The sequence below is a fragment of the Hypanus sabinus genome, chromosome 5, assembly GCF_030144855.1.
Source record: "Hypanus sabinus isolate sHypSab1 chromosome 5, sHypSab1.hap1, whole genome shotgun sequence".
NCBI lineage: Eukaryota > Metazoa > Chordata > Chondrichthyes > Myliobatiformes > Dasyatidae > Hypanus > Hypanus sabinus.
Genome location: NC_082710.1, coordinates 46798358 through 46815666, shown reverse-complemented (window position 1 = coordinate 46815666; position 17309 = coordinate 46798358). Strand labels below are relative to the sequence as shown.

The 17309-nt window shown below is 42.9% G+C and overlaps 1 protein-coding gene and 1 long non-coding RNA gene across 2 annotated transcripts in view; one reads left to right on the top strand and one right to left on the bottom strand.

Moving 5' to 3' along the window:
* The window catches only part of LOC132394131 (guanine nucleotide-binding protein G(I)/G(S)/G(O) subunit gamma-7-like), a 323380-nt gene that overhangs the window by 269530 nt on the left and 36541 nt on the right, over positions 1–17309 (top strand). The window lies entirely within an intron of this gene.
* LOC132393685 (uncharacterized) overlaps positions 11587–17309 on the bottom strand; it is a 33307-nt gene continuing 27584 nt past the window's right edge. The window contains exon 3 of the long non-coding RNA XR_009512036.1: positions 11587–15002. This is a non-coding gene — a long non-coding RNA (uncharacterized LOC132393685). The remainder of the gene's footprint in view (positions 15003–17309) is intronic.

The following is a 17309-nucleotide window of genomic DNA, read 5'->3' as shown; positions in this document are numbered from 1 at the left end:
TCACCGTTCATCCTTGAAAGCTGCATCAAAATCCTGGAAATCTCTGTCAGCCAACACTGTGGGAGTATTCAAACCACAGGACTACGTTACCACCTTCTCAGGACTGGAATAGCACTGACATCAGCACCACATGAAACATAGAGTACTCGTCAACTGCCATCGAGTGCATGAACTTTGAATTCAAAACAAGTTGTTTCTGCTGGTCCACTTTATAGTCTAATTATTTATGGAAAGTCAGCATTCCAAACTAGAAGTGTTGCTTCCATGCCAACTAATGTATCTTGTTTAGTTGTAAACAGAAGAACGCAACCGGTAAAACACATAATATTTGCCAATGATGCCCTATTGGCTCTTTCATTCATTATGGAACAGCCTGAAAGATGGATATCCTGCCAACATCAATATTGACCTTCTCACTAACCAAATATGTAGCAGCTAGCAACTACTGAGACTGTCTGTGCACCTGCCACCTGCCTTTGTGTGATGAGTTTTGTTTACTTGTAACCTAAATGCAATATTCTCTTTCATCTGATCATCTGGTTCTGGTAAGGACTGATGTGGGGTAAAGGCTTATAAACACAAGTAGCCTGTTGGTAATTCCTACATATATGATTTTTAATACAGCTGAATTCTCGTCAATTCTTTTAATCTAGTTCCATAACTTTGACTGTGTGCAATCCAACAAAAATGCTGATATGTTGTGCCATTTTAGAGACATCTGAGTCAGGCCAGATCCTGCCATTATCCCAAGTTCACACAGATGCAGGTTCCAGCAGAAAGCCCATTGTACAAATGCTCAAAAATTGAAAAGCTACCACTGTATGTCAAGCAGTAGTAAATCAAGGCAACTGGACTTGCTGAGTTGACTACTCACCCGAGAGACTTCTTCGGTTCTGATCCATGGTGGGTAGTTTTCCGGCTAATAAACTCTGTGAGTTGTTTAAAGGTTTAGCAATTCACAAACGAACTGCCCAGCACAGGAGGGCAAGACTTGGCGGTACATCTACACCTAAAGGACAAGGGTCACTCCCTTGAATACAACAATGTGTACGTTTTGAACAGGGAGGACAGGTGGTTTGAAAGAGGGGTTAAAGAAGCCATTTCTGTCAAACTGGAAAACCCTGCCCTGAACTGAGGGGGTGGGGTACAACATCACCTATCAGCTACTTACAATGCAGTCCGAACATCTCTACCCTGGCATCTCCACAACTGTTCACACCTCCATTCATGCCAAGATAAGCCAAAGGACCCTCTCATTACCTCTACCATTCTTAACAACCTGCCTCGGTCCGGTCCGTGGACTGCGGACTCCGGGTCTTCCGGCTGTCCCTTGGTTCAGTTGGGCTTAATCATTGGCACCTGATGCTTGTCTTGGGGCTGGAATATAAGTGGCCCTGGGTTCAAGTGTAGGTGCTGTTTTGTCTTGTCAGTATCCTGTCCTTGCCTCTGTGGGGTAAGCCAGGCTGTCTTTGCCATTACCCTGAGGCTGGACTCCCCTTCCCCTTCGTTCTGTTGCCCTTGCCTGGAGCCCCGCCTGCATCCTCACCCATTCTTGCCGTCAAGTTCTACTGCTGGAGCAAGGCCGGAGCAAGACTGGAACCTTGCTGTGTCTAGATAAGGAACTGTCTTTCATTGTTTGCAACTGTCTCTTTGTGTCCTCACCTTTGCTAGGTAGGTCTGGCCATTCGCTGCTACCTTGTGTTGAGAACCGTCTTGTCATTTTCAGCTTTTTGTGTATGAGTCCTGGCCCTACATCCTGTTCCCAAGGAGGGGTCCCGGCTCTGTATTCCGCTTTCCTGTCTCCCAAGACCAAGGCTCCGTGTTCCGCGTTCCTGTCTCCCAAGGCTCTGTGTTCCAATCTCCCAAGTCCGAGTCTGAGCTTCATGTCTTCATCCAGCCCTGGAGTCCCGTGTCCTGTCCCCACATCCAGTCCTGTTGCCTTGCCACGTCTTGTCCTCGCCTGGATCCGGAGTCCGAGCCCGAGTCAAGACCCGGGTTCCGGGTCCCTGTCCAGTCTCTAGCTCGGAGTCCTTGTCCAGGTTCCAAGTTACTAGTTCCTCGTTCAGGTCCTGCGTTCCCTAGTCTAGTCCAGCCCAGGCCCTGTAACCTAGTCTTGCCCAGGGCCTGTGACTTGTCCAGCATCATTTCTTCCCCACTTCCCTTGCTTTCTTGACACACCTAGTCTTGTCCCCAGTACTTCAGTGTCTGTGTCTTGCATTTGGGTCCGTTCTCAACGCCCACCTTATGACACGACCTCAAGTGAATTGCTATACTTTTAAACAACTCACAGGGTTTATAAGTCTCCAAGGATCAGAACTGAAGAAGCCTCTGGGATGAGTGGCAAAATGTCTTCTAGACAGCACAGCAAGTGCAGTTGCCTTGATTTACTGCTGCTTGATATACAGTGACCTGGATGACAGAGAAATCTCATAGCCATACTACCACAGTACCATCTGGATAACTGCAGCAATACCAAGCTGCTCAGGTAGGTTCATCTCACACATATGCCAGGACTGGACCCTTTCTCCTTGTACCTTACTTGCTTTTCACCTGGTAATCTCCTGCAAGACCTGGCAATGCTGCAACTGTGTAGAAAAACAGTCAAGCCCAACCATGGTAATTAATGAGGGGTCTCCCTACTGTCTATAACACGGAAAGTCATCACCACTGCTCCTAAACTGCCTCATCCCACTACTTGAAGAGCTAGATTCAATCCATCAAGAAAAATGGAGAGTACTGGATCAGCCACAAAACATGGCCTTTCTGAACCACATCAAATCTTTTGATCCACCAGTCTGGAAGTACTATGGCAGATCCTCTTGGGTTTGGCTGCCCACAGAAATTCATCTCTAGCTTACACTTATTCCATGTTGCCAAGCCAGCTGCGGTCCAAACTAGCGGGCTCACTCGCTGCACCCTATGTCACTGCCCCAACACTTTTCCCAACCTTTCTTTGTCACTGTGTTGCTCCTCATCTTCAACAAGCTTCCTCAGTGAAGATAATCCTCAGAAATAGTGGGAAGGTGCTCAAACTACGTTGGCAGCTCTCTACAGTCGAGGTTACTTGATCCTCAGCTGCTGTTTGCCCATCCTCAAAGGCCGAGATCCAAGCCATCTCCAGCGCTTCCATTGAAGCGCACAAGAGGGTAAGCCTTGCGTTCAGTATCCACAAGACAAAGTTCCACTACCAGCCTGCCCCTGCTGCATCATTTTGCCCTCTGACAACAAAGTACTGTCTGAGAGACAATGGACTTGCTGCCTCACAGTTCCAGTGACCCGAGTTAGATCCGGATCTCTATTACTGTGGCCATATATGCTTCAGTGGGGTAACACAGTAGTACAGCAGCTAACATAACATTTTACAGCGTCAGTGATCAGGGTTTAATTCCCACCATTGTCGGCAAGGAGTCTGTATGTTCCCCTCTGGACTGCATGGATTTCCTCCCAGTTACTCCAGTTTCTTCCCACATTCCAAAGATATGGATCAGTAAAGCTTAGAAAGTTGTGGGCAGGTTACGTTGGGGCTGGAAGCATGGCAGTGCTTCTGGGCTGCCCTCATCACATACTCGGAACTGTGTTGGTCATTGACGCAAAGCATCAATCTACAGTGCGTTTCGATGTTTTGATGCACGTGTGACAAACAATGCGAATCTTTTAAATCTTTAATCCCGGTCACTGCAATAGTGAACCAGCTGTTAAGTCAATTAACTACTGCAGGTGGCCTCCAGTGTAGGTATGTGACAGGAGAACTGGGAGGAGCACCATATGGGGGAGAGTATCTCACAGGGAATTGCGGGAGATGAGATTGAATGGGAATGCTCCAAGAGCTAGCATAGACGGGATAAGCTAAATGGCCTCCTTCTGTGCCTTAATTAAATACGAGCTATCAGAAACTGCTATACAAGGGCATTTAGTGTTCCAGAGGGCAGAGCTTCAGTGGGAGAATAGACTGTTTCTCATCTTGTGACTTCATGAATCATATATCATATACATCAGGCCCAGTGCTACAAAGAGGCCAGTCGAGAAGATATGCAGTTATGAGGAGGTTTTGTCCTGTGAACACAGATTGCATTGTATTTTGGTCTACAGCTCGCATATCATCTCAGTTTATCTTAGGTTCTGTATAAAATGAATGGGGGAGCCTCTTGGCTGTTCTGATTGTGTAAGTTCATTACTTATTCAGAGTGGCTGTGCTCTTAGAGGGAATACTATTGGCTCCAAAGTGAAGAAATTTCCTCCTGCTGTAGAAAATTCAAACTCCTTTGAAGATAGTGAACAGCACATTTTGAGATGTTCTGCCAGAACTCTGTGCACTCACTCCATTCCCGTTGTTCTGTCGCAGGACAGGTAAATATTTCCCAACATAGTCCACATACAACCACCACACACCCCTGCACCACCACACCATAGCTTTTGTAACTGCAAGTGAGCAAAAACATCTTGGAGGTCTTTACGAATTCTATTCCTATCCTTTAGATCAAAATATTAACCCATCCTTCTGCAGGAAGATAACTTTCAATTTTACTTCTCAATGAATTGAAAGAAATACCTGTAGTCGTCAAAGATTAGGGAACAAAGTTTTGGCCAGAGTCAGCCTGAGTGTGCGACAGAGCAAGGACCACCTTATTCGGGACAAGAGAGCAGCTCTGTGAGTTCACGAGGGACCAGGACCGAAAGTGACACTTGGTGTTCCTTCTGAGCAATTTAAATTGGCTTCCTCAAAAGCTGAAATTACCAAACTTCATAAGGAGGTGGAAAATTTAGAAGCGTTGGTTGACTTCAGTAGTTTCCTTGGCAAGTCTTCAACCACTTCCTCCTCTTCAGCAGCTGCAGGGAGTTCACAGAACACATTTCTGCTCATATCACTGGACAAGTTTCAGGTACCTAAGAACAGTTTTCATTTTCCCAGCTTTAATCCTCCAACACTAACCCCATTGGTTGCTGCAGTTTGCTATCAATAAGCTGACAAGCCATGTAACTTGATGGAGGTTGTTACTATCCCTATCACACCCAACAGTGGGTCAAAGAAGTCTGCTAATTAAACTCCTCTGCTCCGTCCGTGTTAGAATTAAAATTCTGCTATAATCACTCTTGGTACTTTTTTAATCCAACTATCCTGCAGCTAATTACTGTGCACCCACAACTACCATTCATCCAAACAATTTGAGAGACTCATCAAATTCATTCCATCTACATTTGCAGGCAAGATTATATCATAGGTCCCAAGCTTTTGCACCTGAGTAGTGTCCTATCAATGAGTCTTTGAGTAGGGCAAAGATGCTAGAATCTGAATTGGGTACTTTAAAAGGGAAGTTTCCAAGTTTTGTTTTCCTCATGGGCCAGAAGAAGCCATTGTGACTGCATCCTCACCTCACCTGTTTGCCATATTCTAACAGCAGCGATCATTGCCCAAAGTCCTCAACAGTGGCCTCTTGCCATCCAAATATTTGCTTGGACAGACTAGCCAGATTGGTGAGGTGGTCAGATCTTGATGTGGACGAAGTGCCCAGCAGTTAAAGCCTGTCTGGCCTGAACATTCCGTTTTGTTGCTTGCCCGTCCCACAGTTAAATCCATCACAGCAGTTCATCCACAGTCATCTCTGTAATATTGTACACCCCCATTATCAGGAGGCCAGTAGAATAGTGAAACCAATTTCTTACATTGGCTCCTTGTCCTTTTTTTTATCCTATGTTTCTTTATCCATCATCTGTGCCATTACAGTACCTTACTTTCCAGCATTGTGCGACTGTTACTTAATTTGGACAACCATAGGATCTTCAGTTTCAGGTTAAGAAAACCTAAGGCACGCGGGCAACTTGGCTGACAGCAGCATTTACAAGACTAGTTTTTAATTCTTTGAAGTTTTAAAGTCAATAAATTCTCTGGTGCTTGAAAAGATAAGGGGAACATGAGGGGAAACTTCTTCACTCAGAGAGTCATAAGAGTGTGGAATGAGCCGCCTGCACAAGTGGGACAAGCGAACTCGATTTCAATGTTTAAGAGAAGTTTGGATAGGTGCATGGGTAGCAGGTGTATAGAGGGCTATGGTCCCGGTGCAGGTCAATGGAAGTAAGCAATTTAAATGGTTCAGCACAGACTAGATGGGCTGAAGGTCTTGCCTCTGTGCTGTACTTTTCAGTGAGTCTGTGATTCTATATGTTAATTTAGCAATACACAGGCAGCCAATGAACATCATTACGCTACAGAGTTCTGCGGCTGACGAGCCCCTGTACTGGAGAATTGTAAATGCACAATGAATTCAGCGGGTCTTTCCTTCACACAATCCGCCTTTGAGGACAAGTGAAAGGGAACGGGTCCTGAGTGGAAATCACTGATCACTTTTCAGAGTGGTGCTTTTGTGAGTGAGAGAGGGAGGGAGCAAGAGGGATCTGTGCAGGGCAGGAGGGAGTGCACACACTGAGGTGTCCATCAGTCAGGAGGAGATCAGGTCAAGTTACCTCAAGTGGGGGTGGGAGTTGTGGCGTTGAACTCATGGTCAGGTTCGGCAGCAGTGGCTGGCTTGTTTGGGAGGAAAGGATTAGAGTCACAGAGTGAATCAGTGCAGAAAAAGTCCCATCAACCCACCAGTCATCAAACACCCATGTGATACCCTCCACATGCCCATCAACTCCCCTGGTTTCTACCACTCAATTTACAGTAGGCAATCAACCCACAAACCCACAATCAACCCTCCAACCCACCAATTTACAGTGGGCAATCAACCCACCAACTTACAGTGGGCAATCAACCCACAAACCCACAATCAACCCTCCAACCCACCAATTTACAGTGGGCAATCAACCCTCCAGCCCACAATCAACCCTCCAACCCACCAATTTACAGTGGGCAATCAACCCACCAACCTGCCTTTCTTTGGGGTATGGGAGGAAACGCTCACACCTAGGGTAAATCCACACAGTGAGAGTGAGAAGATGCAACTTCCACACAGACAGTGTCAGAGGTTGGCATTGAACCCAGGACTCTAAAACTGTGAGGAAATAGCTCCCTAGCTGTCTCACTGTGGCACTAACTTGGGAAGGGTGTAGATGACAAATAGGTAACGTGAGAAGAGATTACTAGACATTCTTACTGCCTGACACTTACTATGATGTTCCCTTTAGATGGCAACAGAAAAAGCCCATTTGAAGTTGTGATTGGCCCCTCTGGATACAGCTACATATATCTGAGCACCCTGGCATGTCAGCACTTGGTACAGGCAGAAATCAAGATGGGAAAAGAAGGACTTGGCAATCCATTTGATAAGACCTGATTCAAAGGTGCCTGTCTGGTGCAGCCTTTGTTTTACAGGGCTGATGCTCAAAAGTACATTCTACTGACTTTTACAAAGGTGCCTGTGTGGTGTTAAGATTGTTTGGCTGCCCTGGTAGCCCTGCAATCACTGATGAATGGCTGTTGTCTGCAGATTTATGGAGGAGACAGGACGAGGCTGTGTGGCAATAGCAAGGATTTTTTCTCTCTGTGATAAAAAGAGCCCAGTTAAAAAATATGCAGTGTTTAATTTTACAGTAATGCAAGATCATGATATAAACATTAGATTGGAACAATGATACTGTACCACTCAAAAGCAGGCTTGTTTGGAGAGATGAAAAGGAAAATAGCTCAAATGCTGGATGGTCCCATGAATTTAAGCTGCTGCTTAGAATTCAGTCAAAAGAAAACTGGATCCCCCACATCACCGAATAATACTATCAGAAAGAATGTATCAATTTTTTTTTGCAACAGTTAATTCTGCCCTAGATACAAAATATTAAACATGTGCACAAAGTGACAGTAAGGTTACCAATGGTATTTGTAATTAGAACGAGATCCTTTTTCTGGTAATAAAATTTGGCTCTGGAACATTCTGGAACTCTGGAGTATGGACTTCCAGAAAGCTTTTGATAAAGTCCCACATAGGAGATTAGTGGGCAAAATTAGGGCACATGGTATTGGGGGCAGAGTACTGTCATGGATTGAAAGTTGGCTGGCTGACAGGAAACAAAGATTAGCGATTAACGGGTCCCTTTCAGAATGGCAGTGGGGACCACAGCTGTTTGCAATATACATTAATGATTTAGATGAAGGGATTAAAAGTAACATTAGCAAATTTGCTGATGACACAAAGCTGGGTGGCAGTGTGAAATGTCAGGAGGATGTTATGAGAATGCAGGGTGACTTGGACAGGTTGGGTGAGTGGGCAAATGTCTGGCAGATGCAGTTTAATGTGGATAAATGTGAAGTTATCCACTTTGGTGGCAAGAACAGGAAGGCAGATTACTATCTAAATGGAGTCAGGTTCGGAAAAGGGGAAGTACAATGAGATCTAGGTGTTCTTGTACATCAGTCAATGAAAGCAAGCATGCAGGTACAGCAGGCAGTGAAGAAAGCTAATGGCATGCTGGCCTTTATAACAAGAGGAATTGAGTATAGGAGCAAAGAGATCCTTCTGCAGCTGTACAGGGTCCTGGTGAGACCCCACCTGGAGTATTGTGTGCAGTTTTGGTCTCCAAATTTGAGGAAGCACATTCTTGCTATTGAGGGAGTGCAGTGTAGGTTCACGAGGTTAATTCCCGGAATGGTGGGACTGTCATATGTTGAAAGATTGGAGCAACTGGGCTTGTATACACTGGAATTTAGAAGGATGAGAAGGGATCTGACTGAAACATATAAGATTATTAAGGGATTGGACACGCTGGAGGCAGGAAGCATGTCCCTGCTGATGGGTGAGTCCAGAACTAGAGACCACAGTTTAAGAATAAGGGTTAGGCCATTTAGAACAAAGATGCAGAAAAACTTTTTCACCCAGAGAGTGATGGATATGTGGAATGCTCTGCCCCAGAAGGCAGTGGAGGCCAAGTCTCTGGATACATTCAAGAGAGAGTTAGATAGAGCTCTTATAGATAGCAGGGTCAAGGGATATGGGGAGATGGCAGGAACGGGGTACTGATTGTGTATGATCAGCCATGATCACAGTGAATGGTGGTGCTGGCTAGAAGGGCCGAATGGCCTACTCCTGCACCTACTGTCTATTGTCTATTGTCTATTCCACTTTCTTAGGTTGAGAAGCCTGTCATGCTTCTGAAATGAAACAGAATGCACATCTACTTCCGTTTGCAACAATGGTTTCCTCTTTCAACTAATTTGTCTTCCATTAATATCACATCTGTAAATTTTGCTGGTGAACCACAAGTCACAGACTACGGCAGCAAACTGCAGCTATGCCCAGAGGCAGCAGAGAATCCTGATGGCCTTACTATTGCATCCTAGGAGTTTTTATTAAGGGCATTAAAATCATGAGATTCATCGCAAATTGATTTATTATTGTCACATGTATCAAGGTAATGTGAAAAATGCTGTTTGGCATGCCAGCCATACAGATTATTCCACGGAAACAGAGCATTGAGGGTAGGACAAAGGCAGAAGGTTGAGTTGCATTCACAACTCTCTGCAGCTTCTTAAGCCCAAGGACAGAGCGGCTGGCTTACCAAACAGACAGGATCATTACCAAAAATATATCAACTACCCAAAGCTTCCAACTTCTCATTAGCAAAGGCACATCTTATGGAGTCTGAATTTAAATTCAAACAGCATAAGCTATGATAAAGGAAAAATTGTTCCGATATCAACCTATTATACAGTAATAAAAATTTCATAAATACGGAAAAGAACCTCAACTGATTGATTCCCAAAAATCACTTTATTGCTGACTTTTGTGAGAAGCATGTATAAATTTTAAAATAAAGGCAAAAAAAGGGCATTTTTAGGTATGTTTCAACAAACAATCCACAGGAGGAACTCAGTATTCCAGGCAGCCTGTTGGTGGGGGGCTGGTAGATGGTTTGGGAGTTTGCATGGAATTATCGATAATTCAGATCAAAACCCTGCATCAGGAAATGTCAACAATTCCTTTTCCCTTACAGATGCTGCTCAGCTGAGTTCCTTCAGCAAATTGCTTTTTTGCTCCAGCTTCCAACATCTGCAGTTTCTTATGTCACTATATTTTATTATATTGCTTGGTATTCCTTCTGATTAATTTTCTCCCCGCCCAAGTATGCCAGAGGAAGCTAAGCTTAAGGATGCCAAGTCAGAAGTCATCCTTAGCAGGGAAGACCACCCTAAATTGAGATTAATTGCTTCAGAAGAGCGATGGCAGGCTGCTCTTCAAAAATGTTGAAGAGTACCAGAAAAACGTGGAAGCAGCATGAATTACACAGTGACCGAACTCAGGTGTGGTATTCTAGCCACTGTGTTCACCAATAGGTGATTTGAACCCAGATTTGTTCTTTTATTCCCAACTGAATTATAAAGAGTTTTACTAAGAAGGCCGGGGGAGACCAGGGTCAGCCTGACTGCATTGTGAAATAGAAAGCCCGGTGCTTTCTGCCCCTGACATAGAGGAAGGAGATGACAGGGATCTGCTGTTGTCAATGACCTCATTGAGTAGCAGAAGTTCAGGGTTGCTCCTGTGTCAAAAGTTCAGTGTGAGATTTCCAGAGCGATTATCAGCTAGAAGTGTGTATGCTCATCTTGTCTGAGGAAGTTATTGAACATTTGTGCAGAAGGTATTTTGGTTTTTATTATGGAACAGCAGTGCAGTAAACAAATCACCAACAGAGAAATAGTGAGAAGGATGCAAAGGAAATGCATCCTGATATTTGGACAGATGGCTCTAATGAATCCTGAATCAGAGTATTCAGACAGATGGCCCTATATGAATTAAAAAGAAAATGCAGAATATTTCCCAAAGGTTTTTGAAAACAACTCGTGACTGAATTATCAAAGCTTGATTTCAGACAGGTGTCTTTTTTTAATCGGTTCTTATTTTGAACTGCTCAAACAGTAATTAGCAGCAAATGCTATTGTGCCGGGTTCATTGATGTTTAGGCGAGACAATTATTTCAGGCACAATCCACAGCCTACAGTCTTTCCTGGATGTAAGGGCACCTAGACCAGTATTCCCAATCCCAGTCGTTGCCCCAGTCTTGCTGAGGTAATGCCAGAGCTGTGGTATATCCTTGATGCTGGAATTCCTTCTAGATCCTTAGAAATTGAGGCTCGTCTCTTAGTTACATATGCCAGGAATGTTCTTAAAGACAATGAATCAATATGTTTACTAATAGATTAATAGGAAAGGGGAGAAGCAACATCTGTATCAGTATTAATATCACTGGCATATGTCGTGAGGATTGTTAACTTTGTGGCAGCAGTTTAATACATGATAAATATAGAGAAAAATACTAAATTAGAGTATATATATGTACATTAAATAGTTAAATTAAAGAAGTAGTGCAAAAATAGAAATAAAAAACGTAGTGAGGTTGTGAACATGTGTTCAATGTCCATTCAGAAATCGAATGGCAGAGGGGAAGAAGCTGTTCCTGAGTCGCTGCGTGTGTGCCTCCTACCTGATGGTAACAATGAGAAGAGGTCCTTAATAAAGAGCCCTCCCATCTTACCATTCTTTTCATACTTAATTGTATACAAAAGTTCACAACTCACAGAGAGGAAATTCCTCATTGTTTTCACAGTTAAAGCAAGAATTAAGGATATAATGTCTTTTTCTTTGTAAATCTTTTTATTAATTTTAAACAAACAAAAGCAAAACATCGAGCACAAAGAGCTTGAGAGTACATAATTAATAGGTTAAGGTACAAATACAAACAGTTGATAATCCACATATAATAACCTCCCAAACTCATAGTGGTTACAGAAAATGGAAAAAAATGAGAAAAAAAAACCCAAAAAACTAATCTAACTGACATGGGCCATTGCATTATTTCAAATATACACAGTAGTGTCAATAACTCCGCACCTCTATCCAAATAATTAAAGGTGATAAGAATAAGGTTTAGGAAAAGTCAGTTTAACTCATATAAAAGTGTTGAATAAATGATCTTCAAGTTTCTTCAAATTTAACTGAAGGGTCAAAGACAACACTTCTAATTTTTTCTAAACTCAAACAAGAAATAGTTTGAGAAAACCACTGAAATGTAGTTGGAGGATTAATTTATTTCCAGTTCAATAGGATAGATCTTCTAGCCATTAATGTGACAAATGCAATCATTCGCCGGGCTGAGGGGGATAAACAACTATTATCACCACTGGTAAACTGAAAATTGCAGTAATAGGATGCGGTTGCAATTTGATGTTCAGAACTGTTGAGATAACACCAAAAATATCTTTCCAGTAATTTTGCAAACAGGGGCAAGAACAAAACATGTGGGTCAATGAAGCGACTTCAGAATGACATCTGTCGCAAATTGGATTAACTTGAGAATAAAATCGAGCAAGATTGTCCAGGATATAATGTCACACTGACTTAATGGAGAATGCTCCTCATCACTATTGAGCAATAACATTCCAAGTATATAAATCCCACATCGTGAGAGACTCATCACCTAGGCTATTTGTTAAGTATCATTCAGTAAAGCTAATAGCTCATTAAACAGTAGTTGAATCCAGATTGAATAAACATGTGTTACATCATCTGTGGAGTTTGGAAAAACACTAAAAACTGGCATTTGATTCTTCCAACCCCTCATGTATATCAGTCCCATATGATGAGTAAATGTAATAAGATGAAAAAATTACTGCAAACAACAGTGGATACCACCATACCCATGACATATTGTCAGTTCTGTGATTGGTAAAAACTGCTCAATAAAATAGTTGAGTGTTTATAGTTTTCTCCCCACTTCTATATTAACTCTTAAGGAGTGTTGAGGAAAAGCAGAGAGTTTGAAAATTAAATTTGACAGCAATTCAGTGTTTCTGGAGGTAGCCCCTTACCTTAGAAAGGATCTGCTGAAGGTTGATAGATTCTTGATTGGTCAGGCCATGAAGGGAAACTGGGAGTAGGCAGGAGATTGGGGCCACGAGGAAAATTGGATCAGCCATGATGAAATGGAGGAGGAGACTCAATAGGACAAATGGCCTAATTCTGCTCCTATGTCTTATGGTCTTTTAGTAATTAAACATGGTGGACATTCCTGAGTGATAAGCTCCCATTTCTACTGGCACTACATTGAGTTCAAAACAATGGACAGATTTTTATCATTAGTCCATGTAGTGAAAGTAATAGGAAGCATGGCTTGTCCAAGGAGAGAAACTTGTGATGGTAACCATGGTGGACAGGAACGGAGGTACTAAAACTGAAATTGAGTGGGGATAACTCTTCTTGGATTTTGGTTTGTAAATATTAACCAGAAACTCCTAGTGTAAAACACATGTGGCTATTAGAATGTACCAATTTTTAACGTCAGCAGTAGTCAATCTACTGTTCTTGATGGTCAGTTGCACAGGCATTTTAAACCACTATCTCTGAAAGGTAACAGGAGAGGAGTAAACTACAAGGGTCTTGAAGTGTTATTATCACCACTTGACGCAGTTATAAAATTTTCAGCTATAAGCCCTTATTATTGCTAGTAGAAGTATCATCCTTTTAAAATCACTCACATTTCCTCTATTCCTGATAACCACTCTTTGATTGAGAGGCAGAGATTACTGCACAGAGGCAGCATCATCATGATGGTGTTAACTTTCATGGAACGGACACAAGATGCCGGAGGAACTCATCAAGGCTGGCTGCTTCTATGGGTGGGAATAAACAGTTGACATTTCGGGCCAATACCCTTGCGTGTGTTGCTTGGATTTCTAGCATCTGCAGACTTTCCGTTGTCTTTATTTTTCTTGCTTTTGTTTCCTCTTCTGCAATAGAGCACTTCTCCAAATGTGTGCCTGAAATTTTCAAAGTTCAAAGTAAATTTGTCATCAACATACGTATTCTGTATGTTACTGTTAACTACTATGTCAATATAATTCTGTTTATTTATTTTTTACTTATTTACTTTTTGAGATACAGCACAGAATAACCCCTTCCAGTCATGCCAGCAACCCTTGATTTGACCTTAGCCTAATTACAGGACAATTTACAATGACCAATTAACCTACGCCTTTGGACTGTAGAAGGAAACCAGAGTACCCAGAGGAAACCCCTGCAGTCACAGGGCGAACGTACAAACTCCTTGCAGGCAGAGACGGGAATTGAACTCTGTTCACCTGTACTGTAAAGCGTTGTGCTAACTACCAGGCTACCGTGCTGCCCCAGTAGTTTTATGGAAAACTATACATGAACGTAGACTGACAACGTGCAAAACAAGACAAACTGTGCAAATAAAAAAAACACTGAGAACATGAGTTTGTAAAGAGTCCAATGAAAGTGAGGTTGCAGAATCAGTTCAGAATAGTGGGAATAAAATTACCCACACTAGTTCAGGAGCCTGATGATTGTTGGATAATAACTGTTCCTGAACTTGTTGGTCTGCAACCTGAGGCTTCTGTGCCTCTTATACAATGGTAGTAGCATGGTTTTGGTTGTGGAGGTCTTTGATTTGGAAAAAAATGAGTCCCATAATCCAATAGATATTTAAACAGTGAAGTATTATCCATTATAGTATCCACTGTGGACAATTTGGCACATCCACTCCATGACCTACTGAATAAGTAGTGGAGTAGAGACTCATTCAGCTCTGCTGCCTTAAGGGTCTTTACAGAAAATCTTTCCTACGAGATGCATTAAGCAGATATAACAGTTCATCTCAGTGTGACAGGAGAACACACATCATAGTACAATAATATTATTATGTATATTATTATTCTGTACATTATCATCAGTCAAGTCTGTTTCTAAATGTTGTTTTTTATTTAATCATTTACGGGATGTGGGCATCGCCAGCTAAGCCAGCAATTATTGCCCATCCCTAGTTGCCCTCGAGAAGGTGGTGATGAGCTGTTTTTTTGAACTGCTGTAGTCGCTGAGGTGTAGGCACACCCACGATGCTGTTAGGGAGGGAATTCCATGATTTTGACCCAGTGACAATGAAGGAACGGTGATAAGTTTCCGGGTCAGGATGGTGAGTGGCGCTGTCCCAGGTGTTTGCTGCTGTCCTTCTAGATGGTAGTGGTCGTGGGTCTGGAAGGTGCTGCCTTAGAAGTGTTGCTGCTGTAACAAAAGAATTTCCCATTCAGCATCAATAAGATACTTATTATTATTAGCAGCAAAAGGAGACCTTGCCCATACACAGAATCATCTGATATTCTGTACAGTTTTGATCAACATATGGAGGAACTAGAGATCCCTTCAAAATAGTCAACTGCTAAAAGCTGATTTTCAGTGCCAGAACAGGTGGTCAAAAGTTTAAAAAAATGCTCCTGGCAACTTCAGTATAGTTTTGATATAAATAAATGTGGAGGACAACAAACAAATACAAGCCCCAGGTCTCCTGATGCCAAGGGTTGCAGCTCAAAGTCTTGATGTGGGCCCTGAATGGTTTTACTAATGATTTCAAGCATTTCCTTCATTTGCACATGAACCCAGCGAGCCTGACCCACTTCTTTGCAAAAGAAGCATACTGTAGCCTCCTCTGTATGGATCTGTTATGACTCTGAATAAAGCTGTCTCAAATGTCTTGTGCCGAGGCAGCTGTTGTAAGGCCGAGTAAGCCTTTTCAGGGCCACGCTGTTGCTTTTTGAGTTTCATTTCAATCTACTTTCAAGCCTTTTGTGTAGTGTTAAACTTTAGCTCCCCTCCTGACCTCCCTGCTTCAGTGAGGATCCCTTTGTCAAGGACTTCAGACAAGCTCCGCCCCACTCAGGCGTTGTCTCACACGTGCCCATATCCACCTAATCTTTTAATTTTGCTCCACAACAAGACAGCTGTTTGTGGTACACGCGATCCACAGCTGTCAGGAATTGCCTGCTGCCCGCCAGCATCTCCAAGACAATGCTGAAAAGGCTTTAGAGGGCACTTTTTCAGCAACAGTTGACAACACGTGCTCCAAAACGCTGCCTTTACAAAAAATCCCCAAGAGATCCCACTTCGCTCGGTGATTGAAAGCAGCATCCCGAACAAAACTTCAACATCAAAGCGGAGCCATCGAAAGACTGTTTCAGCTTTCTTAAGTCCATTTTTCATTCCAAATTGTTAGCTTATGGTAGAGCTAGTTTTGACAATTTATTTGAAAGAGTAGCACATTCTTCCTTCCCTGACTTTTTGGAAGTTTAATGCTGTTAAAAAACCTCCTGGTTACAGAACCTTGCATCCTTGCATGTGTTCAGACAAAACACCGGAGAATAATGGGTCTGCAAACCCTGTAGGTGTGAAACCCTGCTTCACACTGCCACTGTGTGCAGTGTACAGAGAACTTGAAGCCAGTCAGCGCCCCTACATTTCACTCTATTAAAATTATTTCTTTAACTCTGCATCAGTGTAAGCAGCTTAGCTTTATCCTTGTAGTTCAGTAGCACTCCAGCAAAGTTCTGTTTTTTTAAAAACGTAATGGAAAGTGCTGTATTGGAGTAGGATCTGGCTGAGAAACAATAGCTAATTTTTTTCAGATTGGATGCTCTGTGAGCAGTTCCTGGTTTTCATTCTGATTTCAAACTTCCCTTTTCAGAGTAATAAGTTTATTTTGGCTTTCCACTTCCTCTTTGCCCACCATAGGAATTGCTTTCTATGTGACTCCCTTGTCCACTCATCCCTCTCCACTAGTCGCCCTCCTAGCACTTATCACAAAAGCGTGACAAGTGCTACACCTTCCCCGTCACTATCACTCGGGGCTCCAAACAGATCTGCTGGGTGAGGATACACATCCAGTGTCTCTGTCGGGGTCATCCGGTGATCCCAGTGTAGCCTCATCTGTATCAGTGAGACCCTACACAGACAGGAGAAAGGATCACCCTTACTCAGTCCGCCATAAATATCAGGAACTCCCGGTAGCTCACACAAGATGCTGAAGGAACTCAGCAGGCCAGGCAGCATCTATGGAAAAGAGTAAAGAGTCAACGTTTGGGGCTGAGGCCCTTCATCTGCAGAATCCATTGTATTTCAGCTTTATGTCCTCTACATAAATAGACAACGTTAGCTCTGATCTTCAGCATTTTTATCCAATGTAAAGATTTGATTTATTATTTACAGCTGTCTGTAAATTCACTGAAGGAAATCATCGACCTCTCTCATCCCTTCTTATTGTGAATTTGACACATGCCTCCAAAGTGAGCTTTTGCTTACTTTTCTTCACCTGGGCAGTAATTTTTTAGTCATCTGAGGGAACATTATCCCCTGGTGTAGCATATGGTTGGTACACCTGCCCTGTGTCTTGCACCTGCCATGTGGTGGCTTTCATCCTAGTGTTTCACGCCTGGGGGCAGAAACATTTCAGATTATTCTCAGATTATTTCTGCATTAGACAGTGGCCACGTGCCTGGATTGATGGAGAGACCCTGGTATTTGCATGTGAATATGCCTTCG